We start from the raw sequence: 14,480 nt of genomic DNA on the forward strand, positions 1-14,480 counted from the left end.
AAGGAAATAGTATCCACAATCCACCTGCTAAGGGTCTGCCTAGAAGCAGGCAGACCCCGCTTAGGAGGACCGAAGCAAACTAGCAATTGGTCCGTCCTTCTCCACAGGGCAGCTCTGTGGACGTATGCGTCCAGTGCTCGCACTGGACACACACAGTTATGCTTTCGCTGGTCAGGCTCCCGAAAGGGAGGAGGACTGAGGGCCTGCAGCACGACAGGCCGTGGTATAGAAGAGGGGATCTAGGAAATAACCCGCTCGAGGGTAGAAAAACGCTTTGGCCAGACCAGGGGCAAAGACGAGATAAGAAGGGGCCATGAAAGGCCTACAAATCCCCACTCTCTTAAGAGACCACAGCAAGGTCCCCGTAGGGACACGTCGTACAGGAGGCCTCAGCCTCAGCGCACCGTGGAGGAAACCTGTAACCAGGGGGTGTCGACCCACTGTAAGGCCACCGAGAAGGGCGTGGTAGGCCGATAAAGCCGCCACGTAAACCTTCAGGGTGGAGTGAGTTACCCCTGCGGAGAAACGGGCCTGCAGGACCTGCAGCACTGTACCAAACGGGCAGTTAACTGGGTCAAGGTGGCGGTCTCCGCACCAAGAAGTGAAATATTTTCACTTCAGGGCATACAGTTTCCTTGTAGAGGGAGTTCTGGATTGGAAGATGGTCTCAGCAACCTCGGTTGAGAGACCGGAAGCTATGAGCTGCGCCCCCTCAGAGGCCAGAACTTCCACACGTAATGTGCGCGTCGCCTCGGCAACGTGCGCTGCAACAGCGAGCACTCACTCAGAGGGGGAAGAACCGCACACGCGGGCTTCCACGAACGAGAGCGCTAGATCTGGGGAATGCAGGAGGAGATAGGGCGAACCCGTCTCCAACCTGTTCACCAGATCCCTGTTGCCATCCAGAACTCCCGGGAGCAGAGCGATCGGGGAAAAACCGTACAGACGAAGCCTCGGCCAGGTCTGTACCAAGCGTCCAGTCCAAAGGAGCTGGAGGAACTAGAGGGGCATAGCGCTGACTCTCGAGTCGCACAGCCAAAAACCTCCATATCTGCTTCACCACCTCGGGGTGAAGCATCCATTCCCCGGGCCTCAGCCCCTGCCTCGACAGGATGTCTGCTCCCACATTGAGATACCCAGGGATATCGATGGCTCTGAGCGAGCGAAGTTGGCCTGGGACCACACAAGGATCTGGTGCGCCAGCTTGTACAAGGGGCGCGAACGCAGACCTCCCTGGTGGTTGATGTAAGAGACCACCGCTGTGCTGTCGGTGCGCACCAACACATGGTGATCTCTTAGGTCCGGGAGAAAGTGCTTGAGTGCACGAAACACGGCCAACATTTCCAAACAATTGATATGCCACGTTAGATGGCGACCGCTCCACAGACCGCGGGCAGGGTGGCCACTCATGACCGCTCCCCAACCGGTGAGGGATGCGTCCGTCACTAGCATTACGCGGCGACAAGAGGCTCCCAGCACCGGGCCCTGAGACAAGAACCAAGCTTGGCTCCACATGTCTAAGGCACGTAGGCATCGCCGCGTGACCTTGATCATGCGAAGCGGGTTTCCCCTCGGGGAGAACCCCTTGGTCTTGAGCCACCCCTGTAGGGGTCTCATGTACAGCAGGCCAAAAGTAATCACGTTGGACGCAGCTGCCATGAGCCCCAGCAGTTTCTGAAACTGCCTGACAGTGAGTGACTGGCCCTCTTTCACTCTCTTGACTGAGGTGAGGATCGACTCGCTCCGAGCAGGAGACATACGTGCCTGCATCGTGGTCGAATCCCACACCACGCCTAGATAAGTGGTTCTCGTTACTGGAGAAAATCACACTTTCTTGACGTTCAGTCTCAACCCCTTCATGTGCGCGAGATCGACATCTCGATGCCGAGTCGCCACCTGCTCTGATCGAGCCAGAATCAACCAATCGTTGATGTAAAATGCGGGGTACGAGTGCAGGGCCAACGAGAAGAACCCAATATCGGTAAGCTTTGCCCCTAAAAGCAAACCTGAGGGACTTCCCGTGAGAGGGAAGGATGGAGACGTGAAATATGCGTCCTTAGATCCATCGTGACAAACCAGTCCTCGGACTTGGTCTGAGACACGACTGATGAGTGTAAGCACCCTGAACTTCAGTCACATGACTGAGCGGTTCAACTGACGCAGATCTACCATCCTTCCTTGGAACAATGAAGTACCGGCTGTAGAACCCGGACTCTCTTCCGTGAGGAGGGACCACCTCGATGGCCTCCTTCCCCAAGAGAGTGTCTACTTCCTGTTCCATGATCAGAGCCTGCTGGGGGACCACGCACGTGGGAATCACCCCATTGAAAGGCGGTGGCGGAGCGCCGAACTGAATACAAAAGGCCTTTCTCTACAGTACGCAGGACCCAATGAGATCCAATTGGCAGTAGTTTCCACGCTGCCTAAATGGTCTACTAAGGGAACCAGTCTCTCGAGACTGGCCTCTGATGTACCCAGAGCTGCTGGCACGGTGCCCTGAAGCGGAGGACCGGCAGGGGACGGCCGAACCAGGAGCTCTAGGGACCCCCGCAGGGGTGGCGAGCTTCTCAGCTCCGCTACACTTCGGGGCGGAAGAAACTGAGAACACCGCTCGCTGGAGCCAGCTGCGCCCTGGAACTCTGGCAGGGTTGGCAGACTGCTCTCCCGAGGGCACTGGGGGAGACGGACACCCGATCTGCCCCAGAGGGGTCTGCCCTCGTAAGTCCTAGGCACAGCACCAGGACTGCCTCAGCCTCAGCCCCCTAATGAATGACGGTCCTCAGACCCGCGTCATTCCTAGGAAGACCAAGCTGAAGAACCAGACCCTGCAAGGCAGGACCCAAAGAGACACATCGGCAGTAGTTCCCACGCTGCCTGATGGTCTCCTAAGGGAACCAGTCTCTCGAGACTGGCCTCTGGCGTGCCTAGAGCTGCTGGCTCGGTGCCCTGAAGCGGAGGACCGGCAGGAGACGGCCGAACCAGGAGCTCTAGGGACCCCCGCAGGGGTGGCGAGCTTCCCAGCTCCGCTACACTTCGGGGCGGAAGAACTGAGAACATTGCTCGCTGGAGCCAGCTGCGCCCTGGAACTCTGGCAGGGTTGGCAGACTGATCTCCCACGCCCGTAGGCTTCTTGGCCGAGAACCCCCTTAGACTTAAGAACGGTCCGCAGATCCGGCTTAGCCTTAGAGGTCCCCGACCCAGAGCGTTAGCTGCCACGGCCCCACCTCGGTGGGGTGTGAGTAGCCACGCTCTGTTTTGCGCCTCTCTAAAGAGGGGCTGGCACGCGGCGAGGGCTGCTCCCGCCTAGCAGCCCCCTGAGCTGGAGAAAGGCGAGGGAGAAACCGCTGAAACGCCGCCGCTTGTCTACGAGCCTCCTGGTACCTGTCGACGACGTAATTGACGTAGTCGCCGAACAGGCCAGAAGGCGCAAGCGGGGCGTCCATGAGGAAAACCCTATCTTCTCCTTCATGTCAGATAGGGTCGACCACAGACAGCGTTTCTAGGGAGCTCAGAGACCAACTTATAATTCAATCAAGTTGAGCCCAATCCCTCATCCAGCTCTCTAAGCAGGTACGTCAGCTTGGTGCGCCTGCAACACTCTCTCTTTTTTTTTTTTTTTTTTCGGTGTGCAGACACGCACCAGCCTGACCTGCAGCCGCGAGCCTTCAGAGACAACGCCACGCAAGGGGACAGATAGCTCGCGAGCGTCTGTTCCACCCGGGGCATCGCTCTGATATGAATGAGAATAACGCACGCGTCGCCTCGGCAACGCGCGCTGCGATCCCCGCACTCACACTCGCCGCCGTGCCTCAGCAGCGGCGGGAATGTGAGATGTACAGCGGAGAGAAACACAACCAGCCCCCTTTTTTTTTTTTTAGAGCTGACTGCGCGCCGTTCTCATTCATAATATGCTTGTGCAAGCACTGTTTCATTGACGCGTCCACCTCCTCGGAGGAAGACAGGTCTAGGAAAGGAAGAAGACACGGGCTCGCCCGTCTTCATTCAAGGCTAGTGAAACTCACTCCTCTCTTTTTCTTTTTCAAAGAGAGCCTTCAGAGAGCAGGCGTAAGAAATGAAAAAGCTCTCAAACGGGCAGTCAGCTCCCTCGAGAGCTGAATCTGCGCGCTCTGCTCTGAAGCAGACCACACACAGACTGCGTGCATCCCAAGCAGTGATATAATGTTGTGTAGGGAGGAACACACAGCCCAGAATGCGATCTGCTATCGCCCCAGTGCTTGCACATATTGCTGGAGCCTACTTAAGTGATTGTGCAGGACAAACAACACTAAATAAGACTCACAACATGCAAAGACAATACACACAGACCAGGGCTGGACTGGGACAAAAAAAGGGCCCTGGCATTTTTGCTCAGACCGGCCCATCACAATCGGTCGGACACAACCAACAAGTACACCATCCTTGCGGTCCCTGTAGATATGCATATCTACGGTTCCATTCCCAAAAACCCCTACAAAGCTGAGAACTAAGTGCCATGGACCAGTGTACTCACTCTCTCTTTACTCCCTGGTGGTGATCAAAGGTGACAGTGGAGTAGGGCCTACACAAAGTGAGGGCATCCTGAGAGAGAGAGAGAGCGAGAGAGAGGGACAAGAATGATAACTGAATGAGTAAAATGATCACCATACAAGTATCTTTAATATATACCAATGTAGAGAGATGGTTGCACATATTTTATACTTACTTGGTGGAAATGGCTCCATGGTGCTCTGAACATCCTCAAAAACAATGAACTACAAAAGTGAGGACATCCTAAAAGAGAGAGAGAGAGAGAGGGAGAGGGAGATAGGGGAATAATGAGTCACATTTTCAGTCTACAATATTATGAATATTTTTTTTAATAATAATATCAATAATCTCATCTCACCTTACAATTGCAGCAGTTTCCTCAGTAGCTTGCTCTTCTCTGCAACTCTGTCTATTACAGAGAGATGATTTAATAATTAAAATAATCAAATGGCATCATCTAAGTTTTTCTAGAGAAGGGCCGTCGACGGCCGTTATGGGTTTTAAAGGGTTAACATTAGAATAATCATCCGAAGTTGCAATTGAATAAGTTAACTCTGCTAACCTAGCTACAAAAACAATGCAAAATAGCTTATGCGGTGTTTGACTTTAGCTGACTGAGTGGCTAGTGCAGTAACTTAGATGACAAGCTGACAGTCTTTATAATAGCGACAACGATTATGTTGTCTTATTATAATATTCATTAATTTAGGTAAATCATCATCATCTTCGTCGTGGCCCAGCTAGGCCCACACACACTATCCTCCTGCATCCGCCCTGATTAACACTCCCTCCCTGTTAAATCATGTAGCTACCATGCTTACCGTTTCAATTACACTCTCCTGCTCACTCTGTCCCTCCTTGACTTCACTGTCAGACACCTGCTCCTCTGCCTGGGTGCCGCCGGCGCCGCCATGGCTAGTCACCTCTCCTCCATGTGTCGTCAGGTACTGTTGGCTTGGAAACTGAAGCTACAGCACTAAACATGTCGGTTATTTTTGCACATGTTGAGGCATCAACCTCTAGAATTTTTATTTTTTTGGCCGCAACTTCTCCGCACCCCCCTTGCCCTTGCGCTTTTGCTTCTCCATCCTAAATCCACTGATTTCTGGCTCTGAGCCACTGACTGCATCTGACACAAGAAACAGAGGGGGAGGGGTGGAGCTTGCTAAGAGATGATTGGGCCAGCCCAGTGTCAGTACGGAAAATGAACCAATGGGCCGCTGCCCCTGCTTTATGGGCCGGTCGTTGGCCAATTAAAAAAAAAAAAAAAAAAAAACATATTATATGGACCAGCCCCCAAGTGCGTCGGCCCACCGGGCATTTGCCCGGTATGCCAGATTACCAGTCCAGCCCTGACACAGACAGAGAAGCGGTTGCTGAATGACAAAAAGCAAACGCCGGCTCCACCGCACGTGCTTATATGCTTTCCGGTCAGTGACGTCACCGCCTATGACGTCTCGCCCTTTCATTGGACATTTTACACTCTGGTTCAGAGCGCGGTCACGCTGAGGGCGTTCCCCGTAGCGTTCGACGCAGCTCGAGTTCCTGGAAGGGAACCACCCTTACCAGATAACTGCCATTCTATTCTTGAGAAAAATAAGATTGAAGTTCATAGGAAAATATTTCAGAACTTTCTTGAGAATTGCACTTTTCGATTTTCGAGAAACAGGCCCCTGACTTTCCCAATATACTTAACATGGAGTCAGATGATGAGTTCGAATTTAACTCCACATGGGAAGACGAATACAAACATAAAGCACCCAGAAAGAAGGCCTATGTTTGGATTTCAGTGCTATGCAATTTTGATTGTCCCGTGGTAGTCTCTTTTGTTGTTTTAATTAATCCTACAACAGGGCGCAGTCACATGCACACAGCAGTAACATCCTTGCATTTGTTAGTAGTTAATGTTTATCCATCGGTTTATTTAGTTCTTGTTTATCCATCTATTTTTGATTTTATTTATTAACTAAATAAACAAATAAACATGCCAGCTTGCATTCATTCATTGACATTGTACGAGAAAAATGTAGGTGAGAATCTAAAAGTAAATGTTTCAATTTTGTGACTGTCTTCTGTCAAAACTCAGTTTGACATTATTTCACATTGTATTTGTTCTGATTATAGAACTTTGATGATGATGAGGGTGATGAACCATTTGAAGTAAGAAATCCACTATATATACCATTACACCATTCTCTATTTGAAAACTCTATTTGGTTTCACAGCCCACTATATTTGAATTGGAGAAGATGATTGGCAATAGTGTTCAGTATATATATATATATATATATATATATACATTTTATTTTTATTTCTTTATTTATTTTTGTTCTCGAGGGCCGTTTTTATAACCTAGAATTGTATATGGTCAAATAAAATCTTCACCTGACGGTATGGCATTGTGCTCATTCTGTAGTTAAATCATACATTTTTGTTATCTAATACAAAGTTATGTTCAAAGAAAGCATGCTCTTAAACATATCACATTTGTTTGTGCAGATGTTCACATTGATGAATTTCACCAGCAGTGGGGGGGGGTGAATATAAGAAGCTGGAAATAGTTTTGACCTACATTCATTGGTTAGATCCTGTTGCAACATCCATGAGCTCTGGATTTAATTATTATATATAAGTGTTTTGAATCGTGTCATTCAGCTAACCATTTCAAACCTTTGCAGGCTGTTTCCATTACAAGAGCCAGGGATGAATTGGAGTGCACATGAGCTCACAAAAAAGGAAATAAAGGTCAGTTTAAGACATGCATTTTTATGTTTTTGTTTGTTTGTTTGTTTTTTTCCGACATGAGGGTGATAAATAATCACAGAATGTTAATTTTGGGTGAACTTTTCCTATGAAGTACTTGTCTGCAGGACTTGTCATATTCTGGAAGAAACATCAGTCTCAGTTCAAGCTGGGTAAGGCCTTTAGAAAAATAGACAAAAATTAAATTAATCTGCTTCGTTTTTTCCCCCAGCGTTTCCATAAAGATAAACAAGTGAAGAGTAAATTGGTGAAATCATATAAGCTCATGTTGGATTTCTACGGTATACGTTCGGTCGATGAATCAGCAGGAGAGGTGGAACCTGCTCCTAACTGGAAGAACAGCTTTAGAAACCTGAACAGGTTTATGTTGTCATATTTTTCCTTTTTGTTTAATTTCACTGATGGTGTTTCAATACTTCTAGGCATTTGCAGTGATCAGAGTCTTTTTTTTTTTTCTTTGATTTTGCAGATATTCACACAACCTTCGCATCACACACCTCCTGAAGTGTTTGGGGACTCTAGGATTGAAGCATTACCAGGCCCCACTGGTCAAGTTTTTCCTCAATGAATCATTGAAAACATCAAATGTAGTAACAATAGATGGACGAAAACAAGTTTGTTATTGTTTTCATCCTTTCATTATTTCTGCCATGAACAGACCAATTCCCTGTTGGCATATTTCCTTGTTGGCATATTTTCTCTCCATTTCCCCCTGTTGTAAAAACTATTGTACCGATTTTCTGTCTAGGGATTTTGTGTGTATGTGTGTGTGCTTGTTTATGCTATATTTTGGGGACCAAATATGCCCATCACATGGATAGTAAAACTTGAAATTGTTGACATTGTGGGGCTGGCCTGTGTTTTTTTCACAAACTGAAAAAATTCAGTTTAAAAGTAATAGAAGTCTATGTAAATTCCCTACAATTCACAAAAACTTAATGTGTGTGTGTGTGTGACGATATCATACGTTATCTTTAACCTTTGGTATATTCCCTGTGTTTTGCTTAGTTTGTTTGTTTTGGTTTCATTTATTGGTATGAATGTTTGTTTTCTATTGTTTGTTTAAATACAATTTTTAAGGTGCACATTAGGTCAAGAAAAAAGAGACACCAAGAAGTTTCTTTCTTGCAATTCCTTTTATTTATTTAAAGTTTATCAATTTCATTTCCTTACCTTTCTTCCTCTGGGTTCATGACTACAGCATGATTCTGGGGGTGGGGGTTTAAGAGAAAGTGCGGCCTTTGTGTTTCCTATTTTATATCATCATATAGAAAGCTGGGTAGTGTAGGCATAGTCTGCCTCTCAGGAGGTTCTGGTTGTTGTTTTTTTTTTGTTTGTTTTTTACTAAAATGCAATATGCTTCATTAATTGAAAGATTAAATTGTTTATTAGATAATTTTTTTATCTTTGAAGCTATTTAATAGAACTTATTGCTTTAAGTGTGTGCATTTAAGCTATAATTGACATATCAAAATAGGGAAAGGATAATTTAAGTAAAATAAAATATCAATTTATTTCAACTTTGAAACATTTTAAAATGTAACTTTAAACTACTCTATATTCATTTAACTCTTCCCAACAATAGAGGGCGCACTTGTCCTAATCTTTTGCTCACCAGCTGTCATTTCCGCCCACATGGCTGTTGGTAGTTATGGTTAAAGCAGGCTTTAGTTTGACGCTTTGCTTCTGGATACTATAGTCGCAGAGTAACAGCCATGGTTGTTGACCTCACAGTATGAGATTTTTTAATGTATATAGTAGTGAGCTTTTGATAAAGTGACAGAGTTTGAGTTTTCTTTCCATGTCTTTAAAACTACATTAAATGGCCTCTTATACACACAAAGAGTTTGAACTCAGCCAGAAACATGAAGATATGTGAGTCCTTTCAGTTGTACTGAAGCTAAAAGCTTCTTTTAGTCCTATTTTTAATTATTCATTCCTTGTTATGAAACTAAACGGCTTAATGAATGTAATTTTTCTCATGTAGACTGGGGAAAAGAGCATTACTGCTGCAGCAGATGGAAGCGCATTATGAACAGCAGAAGGCTAAGAAGAAACAGCAGTGTCTGATGTCTCAAGCAGCGAAGGAGAGGAATGCTCAGATCCTTAAGGTTTCTCTACTGTGTGCTTTCTGTTATACATACACTGTGCTATATATATTTATATGATACAATTCTGTATTCTAGACTAGGTGCTTCACACCAGAGCTCTCTATTATAGTACTGTAGAATATCAGAGACTGAATCAGACAAATTTAAGATGCATCAGAACATTGAAACCTGAGGAGCTGGAATTCAGAGAGGCCCCAAGGAAACAGGACAATGTCATAAATTAGATTCTGGCACCACTAGTCTGAAGCAAGCAAACTAACCAACTTTTTCACAGAACAGCTTACAACCTTGAGACAAAATAACACTTATTGATAATTCCAATTCACGAAGGAGACCGTCAAATTTGGGGCAAATAATCAGTGATAATCAGACTGATGGCCATCACGTGTTCCACGATTGAATTCACGAGCTTCCTTAGACTGACTTCTCCCCCACATAGAAGACAGTCCAAACCAAAATTCCTTTGTCTAAAGAACATGCCTTTGTTCTCCATAGAACTATACAAAGACTTTCTTTTTCATATGCACATAAAATCATCCTAAAAGGACATTTCTATGTAGAACCCCATATTATGGTTGTAACCGACACACTAGACTATCATGTTTTAATCAAATATTATGTATGTCTTTTTAATCATTATTAAATAGCGGTATGTATGAGTTTGAAAAATCATGCTTTAAATGTTTCTTCCAATCAATTCTTTGTCAGATGTATCATAGTCTTGTTATAGAAACCATGTTCAAAAGTATACTTTGCAAGGGCCTGTAAAGTTCGGACCGCTGACTGAACAGATAACATGTTGATTTATTGATGGGGTGGAGAAACAAAGCAATACCCCGAGCAAGGACAGTATCTAATTGATCAAGACGTCCAGATGGGACGGTCTGAAAGCCAAGTTTAAAAACTCAGGACACCATCAAACGCTCTCTTCTTAAAAATGCTCTCTTGGTCCTCTTGGTCCTCTCCCTTCTCCTCTTCTCTTTTGCCACCGCGTTTTGACGCTGCTCTTTGAGCGTGCTCTGGCCCACGTGCCAGCTGCTACCATAATGAGAAGAAAACCAACCTAGTCTTTACATCCTTTTATTCTTTTACTTTATTTTCTTTTCCATTGTGAGTTTCGTGTACTTGTTTAAGTTTTGCCGCCATGCCTCGTCTCCGAGTTCAACTGGAGTCTGTGACCGCCTCAAAACTTCTACCAGCCACAACCAAGACATCACTTCACAACTACTCAACCAATCAGACACTTTGGGGAACCCCCCTGTCTGCAAGGACTACAACACAAAGGAAACCTCTTAACACAGGCAAAGCAAGCAAGTAACACCTCCAGGTTCTAACTGAATCAGGTGCATTTAATATAAATCTTAGCCTCATTGAGAAACTCAAAGCGAGGGTTAAATAAGTGATTGATGGTTGTTCAGGTCTATGCAATTGAACATATTGCTGTAAACTAGTGATTTCACATTTCCATTCTCTTAAACTCATCCTTTCCTCACTTTCTCTCTTTCTGCAACGTGTGAATGTGTTAGATTAGTTTACATGTCTTAGGTTTATATAAATAAAATCTTATTTATATTGAAAAGAGAAGCATCTTGTGTTTTGTGCTCACAAGTTAGTCTTATCTGCCGATCTTGTTACTGTGCTATTAAAGTGTTTTCACTATATTTTGGATTTTAATATCAAGTGCAGAGTTTGTTATAGATGCTGAATGACTACAAAAGCACTGCACAAAACAAAAGTCGCAATAATGGTAATCAGTAGGCTATTCAATTCACTTATATTTATGTATGATATCCTACACTATTTACTATTTGATGAACCTCTCATAGTTAATGAAGCCCAGGTGCCACCTACAGGCCTATTATGTGAAGTGTAGGCTGACGAAATGGTGACGTGAAAGGACTTTATTATATTGCCATTTTTGATAATTATGCAGCATTATGAAAGTGTCTTATGCTCATCAAACCTACATTTATATGATCAAAAATACAGAAAAACTGTAATATTGTGAAATATTACAATTTAAAAGAATGTTTTTTTCTATTTTAATATACTTTAAAATATAATTTATTTCTGTGTTCAAAGCTGAATTTTCAGCATCATTACTCCAGTCTTCAATGCATGGTCCTTCAGGAATCATTCTAATATGCTGATTTATTATCAATGTTGGAAACAGTTGTGCTGCTTAATGTTTTGCTTTTTATTTGAATTTAATTAATTTATTTTGGAACCCGTGATACTTTTTTGGGGTTTATTGATAAATACAAAGGTAAAAAGAACAGCATTTATTCAAAATAGAGATGTTTTCTAACAATATCGATCTTTACTATCACCGTTTCTATTAATTTAACAAATCCTTGCTGAATAAAAACTATTTTCTTTAAAAAAAAAAAAAAATTAAAAATACTGACCGAAAGCTTTTGAACGGTAGTGTATATTGTTACAAAAGTTTTATTTGAAATAAATGCTGTTCTCATTTAACTTTTTATTCATCAAAGAATCCTGAAAAAAGTATGACAGGTTTCCAACATTGGTAATAAATCAACATCGCATAAAATGTATTTTAAAGTATATTAAAATTTTGATCAAATAAATGCAGGCTAGATGACCATAAGTGACTTATTGCAAAATATAATATATTAATGTATCCAAACTTTTGACCTATATATTTGTTTCACATTGTCCCTTTTTTTTTAGCCCCTGCCCCCGATTATCTCTCTGCACGTCTCTGTTCACGTGCCACGGAACACGCGCTATTTTACGGATTAAAATTAAAAGAGTAATAAAATATAAGGTTAGGTAGTAGGCTAAGTGTAGAATAGCACTGTCTGTTTGCTTATGTGCATCAATCCAAGTGTAAAAAGTGAGAGATGTTGAGGCAGGTGAAAAGGTTTGGTTAACGGTGAATATTGACCTATCGTGCGTCATGTTGACGAGCCCCTCCTTAATGTAATGACTGACAACTAGGGGGCGTGCTCGGCTCGGAATGCATTTTCAAATCCACAGTGACTTGAACTATATTCATCGCGGGTATTTAATGAAAATGCAATTGAAACGCCATATATGTAAGTGTCAATGCATTTAAGAACAATAAAAGACATTTAAATCACCATTTTGCTACCCTTTTGCTGCACCTTTGGCTCAGAATGCATTTTGAAACTCTCATTGCATTTTGCAAATTATCATGCGGGATCACGATGAAAATGCAATCCCAAGTGTCTTACCCCCAAGTCTAAGTCTAAATTTATTTTGCTACAGTTTTTGCTTGGACACGTTAAACATATCTAATAATTTTGGGTGATATATTTTCATTTTAATTTTGCAACTTAAAAAGCTTTAAAATTTCAATATGCATATTAAAACTAGTGTAGAAAATGGCATTTAAATGATGTAATTGAATTTTCATTTTCATTTTGCACAAAATTTTACACACGTATGGGAAAATGTAAATTTAAATACAGAAATAAATTACCATTTTACGCATTGCATTGCCTTTTTGCATATTACATTGTAAATAGAATTTTGCTACACATATGCTTCCATATTTGACCTGCTTCAGATTTAAGAATATGATACAGAAGTAAATATGAGTTATAGGCTCCTTTAACAAAGTTGATCTTTTGTTGTCTTGTCATAGACTCATTATTGGGCCTCAGTTGAACGCAAACTACCAGAATGGGAGCAGTATTTGCTTGGGAAAGGGCAACCGCTCGGTGAGTGAGACTGGGAGATTGCTTAGAAAACAGAAATTGAAAAATAGACAAAAATATTCCTCCCCTGCACAATGCAAGGGTAAACCCCCTCGACCCAAAGATGAGCTGTCTGTGTGTAAGTTATTTATATTTTTTGCCCAAAATTGTTATTTTTATTTATTTATTTTTATGTGTTATATATTTGATTTAAATATTATATATGCAAATACAGAATAAATGTTCATTCAATACTGCATTAACATTTTCACTTACACAAGTACATCCACATGGGGGCAATACTGACTACATTTTCTGTAACTGCACCACTGCCTTTTCTTCTGTGTATTGAAAAATTAATGACTGAATCACTTGTAAAAATCAGCTGTGATTTACAAAGTAATAAAACTATTATATTTGCTGTTAGATATCAAATTGAATGGTATTATTGAAGTTACTTTAAAATTAGTTCAGATTAGCGTACAAGTAAAAAAGAACTATCTATTTAGTGTGTCAAATAATAAACATGTTTTGAAGAAAAACTAATTTATCATTCTGTTTCCTGACCCACTATTTCCCTCCAAATTTATATAACAGAATCTTGTTGCATTAGGCACTGCTAAGCATTACATTTTCTGATGTCCAGCTTAAATCAAAAATCTTGTCTCAAGACGAACAAATGCAAATTGTGAGGAAAATTTGTGTGCAAAAATGCTGCTTTTAAATGCACCCCTAAACCTCATTGCCTCCTACCTGAACCCTCAACAATGAGGTCATCACACAAGCCTTTCTGAGCACTTGGACTGTGCATGCGATAATTGCTCTTGTATTGCCTGTCTGTTGAAGGGTCAGCCACTTGAGTTGAGAGTTAAGTTGTCTATAACTCTGAAAATGATGCATTTGATTTGTTCTTTGATCAGGTTTGTTGTTTAACTAGCGTTTTCCCATTTAGATACAAGCTACTCTAGAGCTTGTATCTAAATGGGTATATATAACAAACAGAATTTTTTTTTTAATGACTTTGAGTGCATATACTATTTAATCCTGAATTTATTTTTCTCATACTCGTTCACTGTCTTGTCTATCGTCCCTCCATGGAGGGAGAGATTGCAGACCATGACCTAGCCTAATTGGATGATCAAACCAGTTCAGGGTGACACGGAGTGGCGGCTTGACAAACGCGATCATCTGGATGTTCATGGTTGAAGTGGTGGTGGTTGGCAGCTGCCCTTCCTCCTCAGCTGGGACTCCTGCCCCTGAGGTCAGGGCACCAGTCGAGGCTTCCAAATTGGCAGGGGGGTTGGTTGGCTGTGGAGGGGTGGAGAATTCTGGGTGTGGGTGGAGGGCACGACAGCAAATTATCTAAAAGGGTTTTGAAGAGCACGATCTGGAG

General features: G+C 42.9%; 1 protein-coding gene and 1 pseudogene across 3 annotated transcripts in view; both read left to right on the top strand.

The window, feature by feature from the left end:
* Window positions 1-8,129, top strand: part of LOC306855089 (opioid growth factor receptor-like) — a 31,286-nt gene extending 23,157 nt beyond the window's left edge. The window contains exons 10-14 of one of the 2 annotated variants that reach the window (XR_013782898.1): window positions 6,652-6,687; window positions 7,027-7,107; window positions 7,206-7,272; window positions 7,502-7,650; window positions 7,760-8,129. The gene's annotated coding sequence lies outside the window, so the exon portion shown is untranslated. The remainder of the gene's footprint in view (window positions 1-6,651; window positions 6,688-7,026; window positions 7,108-7,205; window positions 7,273-7,501; window positions 7,651-7,759) is intronic. The other variant, XR_013782899.1, reaches the window with a different exon arrangement.
* A 983-nt stretch (window positions 8,130-9,112) lies between these two features.
* Window positions 9,113-13,947, top strand: LOC306854788 (centrosomal protein 15-like; annotated as a pseudogene). The gene is made up of 4 exons: window positions 9,113-9,165; window positions 9,278-9,401; window positions 13,036-13,226; window positions 13,934-13,947. The product of its transcript is annotated as a centrosomal protein 15-like (transcript).
* The last annotated feature ends 533 nt before the right edge of the window (window positions 13,948-14,480 follow it).

This window comes from Barbus barbus, assembly GCF_936440315.1.
Source record: "Barbus barbus genome assembly, chromosome: 35".
NCBI lineage: Eukaryota > Metazoa > Chordata > Actinopteri > Cypriniformes > Cyprinidae > Barbus > Barbus barbus.